The following is a 10,080-nucleotide window of genomic DNA, read 5'->3' as shown; positions in this document are numbered from 1 at the left end:
TTATTTTGTCTGCGGTTGAGCGAGCGGACACTAGGTGGCGCTACGTTCTCACTCGAAAGGAAACTGCCCTCCGTGTAAGTTATTAATGTCAGTCTTGGAGTACATACACCCCAGTGTGAAAAATAGAGTAGCAGCAAAGATTTAGTTCTTAAAATAAGTCAGCAGCCCAGTGAAGCAAATGGTACCATGGCAGGTACATTTTCTTGCTTGAACTGATGGAAAAGGGCATTTATTGCCTACAGGCATCTGGCTACAGATATCAAATGATAAAAATACACAATTAAATGAAACCTCACAGCAGGCCTGGCCTCAGAAGAGAATGAGAAGCAGCTGGGCTCAGATACAGGCCTGGGATCTGGCACCGATGTTTCTCTGTCATGACTGTGGCATAAATGTGCAGTTTTCATGAGAAGACCCTTCTGATTGTCAGGTGGGCTGTTTCTGAACTGTGAGGGGCTTGGCCCTGCGCTTAGGCAGTGATGCCACTTTCTTGAGCTCAGATTTTCTACCAGTTAGAAGAGGGATCACTTTTCTTGTCCAAGTTAGAAAGTAAGCGGAGTGAAGATCACAGGTGGCGATGTACAGACGGGTCTGGAAAGGAGAAAGTGCTGTTTGCCTGTTGTCATGGTGATGGGCCCAGACTGCCCACCGGCCCCTCTGCCCGGCAGTCACCATGGGGACGCTCCATCCCAACTGTAAATGGACTTGGACCTCACGGGCTCCCATGCAAGTTCACTGTCCTTTTGCTAGGTGTCTCCAAACCCTGTAGCCACTACTGCAAAGTCCCAGGGGGTCAGGGCTTTAGAAAGGGAGAGGGGTACAGGGCTGAGATGGTGGCTTCAGATCCAATAGTTCTGCATTCCAGCTCTGCCACAAACTACATCTTTGAATTGGGGGTCATGGCAATTCCCCCCAGTGTCATTTCACTGAAGCCTTGGTGTTCTGCTCTTATCTTTAAAATATAGACGGACTGGGCAGGGTGGTTGCAAGAGGGCCAGAACTTCTCCAAAGGAAGGCACATCAATTGGCACCTGAGAAGGTCTGTAAATCAGGTGACCAGACAGCCCCACGTGATGTCAGAGGAGACCTTCAATCCCGCTGAGCGGCCTCAGATGCAGAGGGGCCGATGCCATGCCCCCCAATTCAATCCCTTTTAATTTTTTGCTTGTGTCTGCTTAGACTGGATTCCTATTCATGCTTAATAAACAGTTGCAATTTACTCAGTTCAATTCAGTCACTCAGTCGTGTCCGACTCTTTGTGACCCCATGGACTGCAGCACGCCAGGCCTCCCTGTCCATCACCAACTCCTAGAGTTTACTCAAACTCATGTCCACTGAGTTGGTGATGCCATCCAACCATCTCATCCTCTGTCATCCCCTTCTCCTCCTGCCTTCAATCTTTTCCAGCATCAGGGTCTTTTCCAGTGAGTCAGTTCTTTGCATCAGGTGGCCAAAGTTACTCTCTGCTCTTCAATCTCCTGATGTCTGATAATGTACTGACAGCATTCATGAGTAGAATGGCAGGGGCAGCGCTGGCTCTGTAGGGACATTCGTTTCCTCAGTTGATGCTCAGGGCACCTGCGAGGGCATTACATCTGGGGAAGTCAAGTGAGTCACTTCTGAAAGTCCTGGGGCAGGTGGGTGGTAGAGTTGGGAGGCTAACTCAGGTCTCTCTGAGAAAGCGGGTGGGCAGGAGATTCAACTGCCTGTGCGAGAAGCAGAGGTTCTGCTTTTTCCCTCTGATTAGTCAGTCCGAAAGGAAATCAACCCTGAGTATCCATTGGAAGGACTGGTGCTGAAACTGAAGCTCCAGTACTTTGGCCACCTGATGGGAAGAGCCAACTCATTAGAAAAGACCCTGATGCTGGGAAAGATTGAAGGCAAAAGAGGAGGGCAGCAGAGGATGAGATGGTTAGATGGCATCACCGACTCAATGGACTTGAGTTTGAGCACACTCTGGGAGATAGTGAAGGACAGGGAAGCCTGTTGTGTAGGAGTCCACTGGGTTGCAAAGAGTGGGACACAGCGTAGCAACTGAACAACAACGAGGCTGCTCTGCAAAGAATATGCAGTGAGTTCTTGATCAACTATTGGTGATAATTCGAAGGACACACAGACATGCATCTACTCCTCCCCATAGTGTAGGGCTTTATTTTTATCCGGAGTCACATCCATTCATCATGTTATAAACAACCATGGACTCAACTGGATTTCCCACAGGGTGGGTGTCTTAAAGGCCAGTTTAAGACATTTGTCAGTGTGGAAGGGGGATGTGTGATCCCCCATCTTTTCTTGTTCGTTTGGGACAGGCCAGTCCCCTTACTGCTGTGTCATTAAACCAGGGCTGTCTGGGTCCGTGGCTCTTCAGGGCGGAATATTCACCTTCCTGCCAAACTGACAAAGTGGTCTCCAGCTCCCTAGTGAGGTCAGACCTTTGGGACGCAAATTTTTCTTGAAATAACTCTGATTTCGAATTTGCTAGCATCTTACCATCCCTTAAACCTCATTTCAGGCCCCCTTAGAGTCAAAGAGCATCTTGTCAAAAAAGAAAAAAAGAGCATCTTGTCTTTCACATATTATCCAAAGAGGTGGTCACCCCAATTCCTCCCCACACACACCCCACTCCCGGGGCCAGGATCTGTGAGCTTTGGAATGTAAGATATATTTGTCAGCTTTGCCTGTCTCCTCCTCATTTTGTGTCATCAGTTTCAGGTAGGGTGGCTGAGCGAGGGAACTAACATTTGTTGAAGGCACACTGTGTTCTAGGGACTCAGGAGGTGCCTTATATATATTTATCCTGTTACTACTCATAACCACCCTGTCTGGTAGAGGTAATTAGCCTTGACTTAAAGAGATCTTCAAGGATGACCTTGTCTCTGATTATGCAGCTTGAAAATGTTGTCATTGGATTTTCAGCTCAGATCTGAACTCTTCCTAGTCATTGCACTCTTGAAGTTTATGCCTCAATCAACAAGTATTTGTTGAAATATTTTCTCTGCAAAAGGTACTACCCTAAGTAACCTAGAGAGATGCAAGGGGTACCGGACATGGCTCTTGCTCTTAGGAAATTAGACTAAAGAGAGGAATACTTACACAGATGTAACTTAATGAAGTAATATGAAGAAGTATCACAAATGTCCAGAAAGAAGAGATATGTTCAGTCTGAGGGAGTAACACCTGTGTAGTCAGAAGAGGTTCATGGGGAAAATGGGAAATGAGTGATTTTTTGAAATATGAGTACGATTTAGGTGGGGCCAGAGACCAGATACTGGAGAAGGAAATGGCACCCCACTCCAGTGTTCTTGCCTGGAGAATCCTAGGGACGGGAGAGCCTGGTGGGCTGCCGTCTCTGGGGTTGCACAGAGTCGGACACGACTGAAGTGACTTAGCAGCAGCAGCAGCAGAGATCAAATAAAGAATCTAACTGAAGCAGAGCTGCATGGTATGTTCTGAGAGCAGGAGTTGTTTCAAGATGAGGGGTAGTGGTGGGGGAGTCAGAAAGTTGGGGTGGGAGCCTTAATGCCAGGTTCTCTTTGGACTTTGCCCTGAAAACAATAGAAACTATCCAAGTTCTTTAGTTGGAGCGGGGAATAGGTAATGATTTGCGAAAAGTAGAGCTTGCAGAAGTATTAAAGAGAAACAAAGGGTAGAAAAGAACTGGAGAGAAGACAGACCAGGGAGAAAGGAGGAAGGGAGAATAGTTAAGAAGCTAGTCATCTGCCCAACATGTACCAAGTAATATGCTGAGAAACTTTATAATCTCATCTTCAGTCTATTCCTCTAAGACAAATATTATTACCCCAGGCTAATAAAGTATCTGTGTGGCATTGTTAAGTATTAGTTGCTCAGTCATGTCCAACTCTTTGTGACCCATGGACTGTAGCCTGTCAGGCTCTTCTGCCCATGGAATTCTTCAGGCAAGAATACTACAGTGGGTGGCCATTCCCATTTCTAGGGGATCTTCCCGATCCAGGGACTGAATCTGGGTCTCCCTCATCACAGGCATTCTTTACCGTTTGAGCCACCTTACTGTTTAACAAATCTATTTTCTCTTCTTCTTAGGAATACAGGCCCAAAATTCCAGATCCTCTTGCAATTTGGTGTATGTATATCACTCCCAGGCCTGGCTCATGCACACTTCTTGGGAAATCGTCTACTCTCTCCCTTCCCTTTTTGGCCAGATGGGTGTTGATGACCCACGTGACTGTTGTATAATAAAGAATGTCTGGTCTTTGTCCCAGGTTCCTTGGAGGGAGTTTTTGTCTTTGTTATTCATGGTGGGCCCTGCGACCTCAACTGGGCTTATGCTAATGAGGTCACATATGATGGGCACCCAGATAGTTTTACGTTGGTGGTTGACCATGGGAAAGACCATCCATGAGATCAGAGAATTAAAGCTTTGAGCCACGTGATATCAATCTGATCTCCTGACTTCTGTGGAAAAGATGGGATGGGGGCTGGGGGAAGGCTGGAGAGAGAGTTCAATCACATGACCAATGATTCAATCAACCTTGCCTATGTAATGAAACCCTCCTGGAAACTCTGGATGCTGAGACTCACTGGATGGGTGAGCTTCCTGTTGGTGAGCACACTTATGTGCCAGCAGAGTCACACATTCCACTGCCCTGGGGAGAAGACATGGAAGCTCCACATTTGAGACCTTATCTCGTGTCTCTTCATTTGGCTGGTCTTTATTTGAATCCTTTGTAGTAAAACTGTAATTGCAAATACAGTAATTTTCTAAATTCTGTGAGTCATTTTAGTGAATTACCAAGTCTGAGGGGCTTGTGTGTGCATGCTCAGTCATGTAGTCGTGTTTGCCTCTTTGCAACCCCATGGACCGTAGCCCACCGGGCTCTTCTGCCCATGGAATTCTCCAGGCAAGAATACTGGAGTGGGTTGCCATTTCCTCCTCCAGGGGATCTTCCTGACCCAGGGATTGAACCCACATCTCTTGCATTGCAAGTGTTTTTTTTTTTTTTTTTTACTACAGAGCCCACTGGGAAGCCCAGGGGTGGGATTTTATTGTTCAAGAAATTGATGTTTCAACTGTCAGTCATCCTAGGCAAGAGTGAGGCCCTCCACGGGCTGGGAGAAGGAGCACCTTCCTCCTTTCTCGGGCCTGGACTTTGATTCTGTGAAGGGCTTGGGGTACCTCCAGTGCTGGGGATGAGCTAACCTTGGCTCTAGTTTCAGCAGCGGAGGAGAAGCTTCAGCAGGGGTTGGCTCATGCCTGCCAGGTGCACACCTCCCTGCAAAGCCAGGGGAGAAGCCAGGACTGATTTTAGCCATTGGTAGAGCCATGCTTTCTCCCTGAGGAATTTTTGGCTGGAAAGAGATCATTTGCTACGAGCCATTGCCCTTGGTCTAAGTTGTTTCTGCTGAACGAGCATGTCTGGTGGCCTTGGGATCTGTGTGTGAGTGTGGAGAGCATTGGTCACAGCACCTGTGGTGGGGGTGCTTCTCTTTGCCCTGCCTTCATTCTCTGGGCTCCAGCAGGGACCCTGAGCCTCTGCCTTAGGACAGCAAAAGGGCAGGAGACAGCAAAGCCAAGCTGTCTTTGTCACTTTGACACTTTGTCAAGTGTCACAGTCACTGAACTCCGGTGACTGTGGGACCAGGCAGCAAGGAACTCCTCTGCTCCACAGACCTCATCCACTGATAGGGACAGACTGCTTGTCCTGCTCATCTGGGCTGCGTAAGGGCTCTATGTGATTCTGCTTTGAACACTGAAGCAAATGTATTTTCTCGAGAAGAAGGCTTGTAATAATTGAGTTGTGAATGACAGCATGAGAACAAAAATCAAGCGGTGAAAGTGATCAATAGTATGGGGTGAATAAACAACAACATTTGGTGATTGATTAAAGACTGAAGAATGAGGAGTGTAGATTAGAGATGCCACCAGGAGTTTGGGGAGGCATCAACCAGACCTTCTCTGCTGTGTTGGAAGCAAACCGTCCACAGGCACTCCATGCCTTCAACCCTCTTATCCATCAACTGCTCTGCTTCTGCAATGACCTCTTCTCTTCCACAAACTCTCCTCCACTGGATTATGCCAGCATACAAGTAGGCAGTAATCTCCCAACGTAACAAGCCCCACCCTAGATTTTGTTTTCTTTCAGCTGTTGCTCCATCTCTCTGCTCCACTGAATATCAAAGCTCTGCGGAAGACTTGCTTCCAGTTCGTTTCACCTCTCAATTTTCTCACCTGTCTCCTTCTCCACACACGCCATCCAATCTACCCTATCTTGTCTCCATGACCTCTGTGTTGTCAGAACCAATGGTTTCTTTTCAGTCTTCACCCCACTGGGGCCCCAGCCTTGGTTGACCTTCCAGAAACCTTTCCCTGGCTTTGGCTCTGGACCCTCACTCCTGCTCATCCCCTTACTTCCCTAGCAGCACCTTCTCTGTCTCCCAGGCTGCCCTTCATCCTCCTCATCCCTAAACATCAATGTGTCCTGTGGTCAGATCTTCTTTTCTCTCTCCAGGCTCATTTATTGAAGGAGTGAAAATTGACCATGGCTTCCCTGGTAGCTCAGACAGTAAAGAATCTGCCTGCAATGCAGGAGACCTGGTTCGATTCCTGGGCTGGGAAGACCCCCTGGAGAAGGGAACGGCAACCCATTCCAGTATTCTTACCTGGAGAATTTCAAGGACAGAGGAACCTAGTGGGCTACAGTCCACGGGGTCGCAAAGAATTGGACATGACTGAACAGGTAACACACACATCTTGACTTGGAATGTTAAACATGTGCATAAAATAGAGCCTTTCTCTGCAACTATCTCCGAAGCCTGCTGCATTTGCCTTCATCACCACCTGGGTCATAGTTTAGATCTATTTCTTGGATTACCATCTGAGCTCCTTTATTTCTAAGGGCAGTGACTGGTTTTGCCGACTGTGGCTGGACCTGCCCTCTGCTTGGGGAACAAGTGGATGGACAGGGACCTTGCACCTCTGACTGGGAATGTGCTTTGGGAAGGTGACGAATCCAGCCTGAGATCCGTGCAGCTGGCAGGATGCCCAGGTGCAGGTGACCAGGGTGCTGTTGGAAATTCCAGCCTGGAGCCCAGAGAGGTCTGGATTGGGGGCATACATCCTCGGGAAGGGGAGGTGGGAGCCAAAGACTGACTGAGCCCTTTAGGAGTGAGGGGTCAGACACCTTAGGCCAGAACTTCGGGAACAGGGATGGGTTAGGGTTGAGGAGTCTTTGTCTTGATTCTGGCTCAGAGTTCCAAAATTTCCTTGAAATTTCCTAAGAGATGACGGTGAGAAAGATGTCCTTTAAGTTAATGAAATGACTTTTGGTTCTCCCCTAAGGTTGGGGGCTGGTTTGGTTGCCTTTGGAGTCAACATATGATTAGAGGGTTGGAATTTTCAGTCCCACCCCAGACCTTCAGGGAGAGGAGAGGGTCTAGTAGGTGAATCAGTCAAAGCTGGCCAATGATCTAATCAAACATTCCTTTGTAATGAAGCTTTCATAATAAACAGAGAGAGTTAGGAGAGCTTCCCGTCGGATGAAGACGTGGAGATTTGGAGAGAGGCTGGAGAGGGCACTAGTGGTAAAGAACCCAGCTGCCAATGCAGGAGACATAAAGAGACTCGGGTTTGAGCCCTGGGTCAGGAAGAGCCCCTGGAGAAGGAAATGGCAACCCACTCCAGTATTCTTGCCTGGAGAATCCCTTAGATAGAGGAGCCTGGCAGGCCACAGTCCATAGGGTCACAAAGAGTTGGACATGACAGAAGGGACTTAGCATGCATGCATGGAGAGGGCACGGGGGTTCTGTTCCTCATGCTTTGCCATATGCCTCTCTTTCACTGGGCTATTCCTGGGTGTTTGCACAGCCGTGTCCGTCTGAGCCCACCAAGTTCCTCTGTCCATCTGTCCACAGGATTCTCCAGGCCAGAATACTGGAGTCGGTTGCCATTTCCTCCTCCAGGGGATCTTCCCAACCCAAGGATCGAACTCTCATCTCTTACATTTACTGCATTGGCAGGCGAGTTCTTTAACACTAGCACCATCTGGGAAGCTGTTTTTAAAATAACTAGTAGGTAGACTATTTCTTTGAGTTCTGTGAGCTGCTCTAGCAAATTACTCAAACTTGAGGAGGGCTTGTGGGAACCTCTGATTCACAGAAGAACAAGTAACCACCTCGACTGTGACTGACATCGAAGTCCAAGGAGAGGATGTATGAGCCTCCCATCTGTAGCTGGTGGGTCAGAAGCACCAGGTAGTGACCAGGGCTTCTGATTGGCATCTGGAGCGGGGTGGGGTGGGGTCAGTCTGGTGCCACCTAGCCCTTGACCTGTGGGATCTGACGCTGTCACTGGGTAAATGGTATCAAAACTGAGTCAGATTGTAGGACACCAGCTGGCATCTGAGAACTGCTTGGTGCTGTTGTATTCCAGTGCTCATTGGAATTGAGGTGCTTGGAAGGTTTTACAGGCAAAGAAGTCAGGATACTTCTTATACTTCTATCTGATGTCATCAGCCTGCTCACACAAGGCCCCACTTTCATTTTTATCTCATTATTCTATTCACCCTCTCCCTCTCTCACACCTCCCATATCTACGCCATGCTCCACCTTACTGGGGTTGGAGATGGTATCGAGAGGCTGCTGGTGGCACCAGGGACCTCATCAGGTGGCATGTAGACCCCCGGGAGCACCAGCCATTTCTGGGCGGCTCACTACAGACTCAGGTGTGCATGTGCGCTCGGTTTTTGTGACCCCATGGACTGTAGCCACATTTATGTATTTATTTCTTTCAAATCTTACTACCAACATCACTCTGCATCCTTTTAAGCGTCGTCTTACGTGCTATCTTCCTTGAGAGCTTTTCCTAAACCTAACTGTACAGACGTTAACCAGCCTAGATTTACTCAAGCCTGACTATCTCCTCACCCCCAGTCTTACCCATCTGTCCTACATCTAGGCCAGACCGACCTTAGTGACAGCTCATCTTGTTTCTATGGTCACAAAGCCCAAACCATCACTGCTGCCACCACAAACCAAGAGCACTTAGAGGTAATCACTATGTCTATGCGCTGGACAGACTGGACCCACTGAGGGTTAGGCCTCCCCAGCAACCCCCTGAAGGCTTAGTGGCTTAGTTGTGTCTGTCTCTTCACGATCCCACGGACTGTAACCCATCTGGCGCCTCTGTCCATGGGATTTCCCAGGCAAGAATACTGGACTGGGTTGCTGTTTCCTTCTCTAGGGATCTTTTCCACCCAGGGATCGAACCCGGTCTCCTGTGTCTCTTGTATTGGCAGGCCAGTTCTTTAGCATTTCACCACGTGGGAAGCAGACTCAGGCAGTGAGTGGTAACTGCAGATAACTGCAGGAGCCTGCCTTGGTTCAAATTTGCCTCTTTTAGAAGAGTTCTGCTCGTTACCCGACTTCTGCAATTCTTTTTTTTTCATTTTATTTATTTTTAAATTGAAGTATAGATGGTTTACAGTGTTGTGTTACTTTCAGATATACACTTAAACTCACGAGGGAGGAAGTCCTCCCAGCCGTGAGAGCACAGCAGGAGAGCGGGAAGACTGAGTGCTTGGATCCTGTGTGGGCTCTGGAGCCAGGCTGCCTTGCCTGGATTTGAATTCTGGCTCTTGAACTTTCGAAAAGGCATTTGACCTTTACAGACCTCACTTCTCATGAGCGACAAGAATCATACCTAGTCAACTGGGTTGTTGTGAGGATTAAATATGTAGCAGACATAAATTATGCAGAATAATGACTGGCGAATAGGTAACACTTGATGAATGAGGGAAATTACTGTTGCAAGATTATAATTAGAGCACTACTGTTTCCCATTTTCAACGATACTGGAAGATTCTGGAAGGGCAGCCCAGCAGTGACTGAGGCAGGTGCCCTCCACTTCAGACATGGCGAGGTATACTGTCCATCTCCTTGGGCCTCTCTGGCCTTGCCTGGGATATAGATACTGTGAGAGCATCCTTGGTATGTTTCTGGACGTGTCTGAGCCTTGATTTTGTCATCTGTTAAATGGGATGACTGTCTATTTAGCAGAGCTGGTGTGCGGATAAGAGCCCCACCCAGGGCTTCCCAGCATAACGG

Source organism: Bos indicus x Bos taurus, chromosome 16 (genome assembly GCF_003369695.1).
Source record: "Bos indicus x Bos taurus breed Angus x Brahman F1 hybrid chromosome 16, Bos_hybrid_MaternalHap_v2.0, whole genome shotgun sequence".
NCBI lineage: Eukaryota > Metazoa > Chordata > Mammalia > Artiodactyla > Bovidae > Bos > Bos indicus x Bos taurus.
This window is presented reverse-complemented; position numbering follows the sequence as displayed.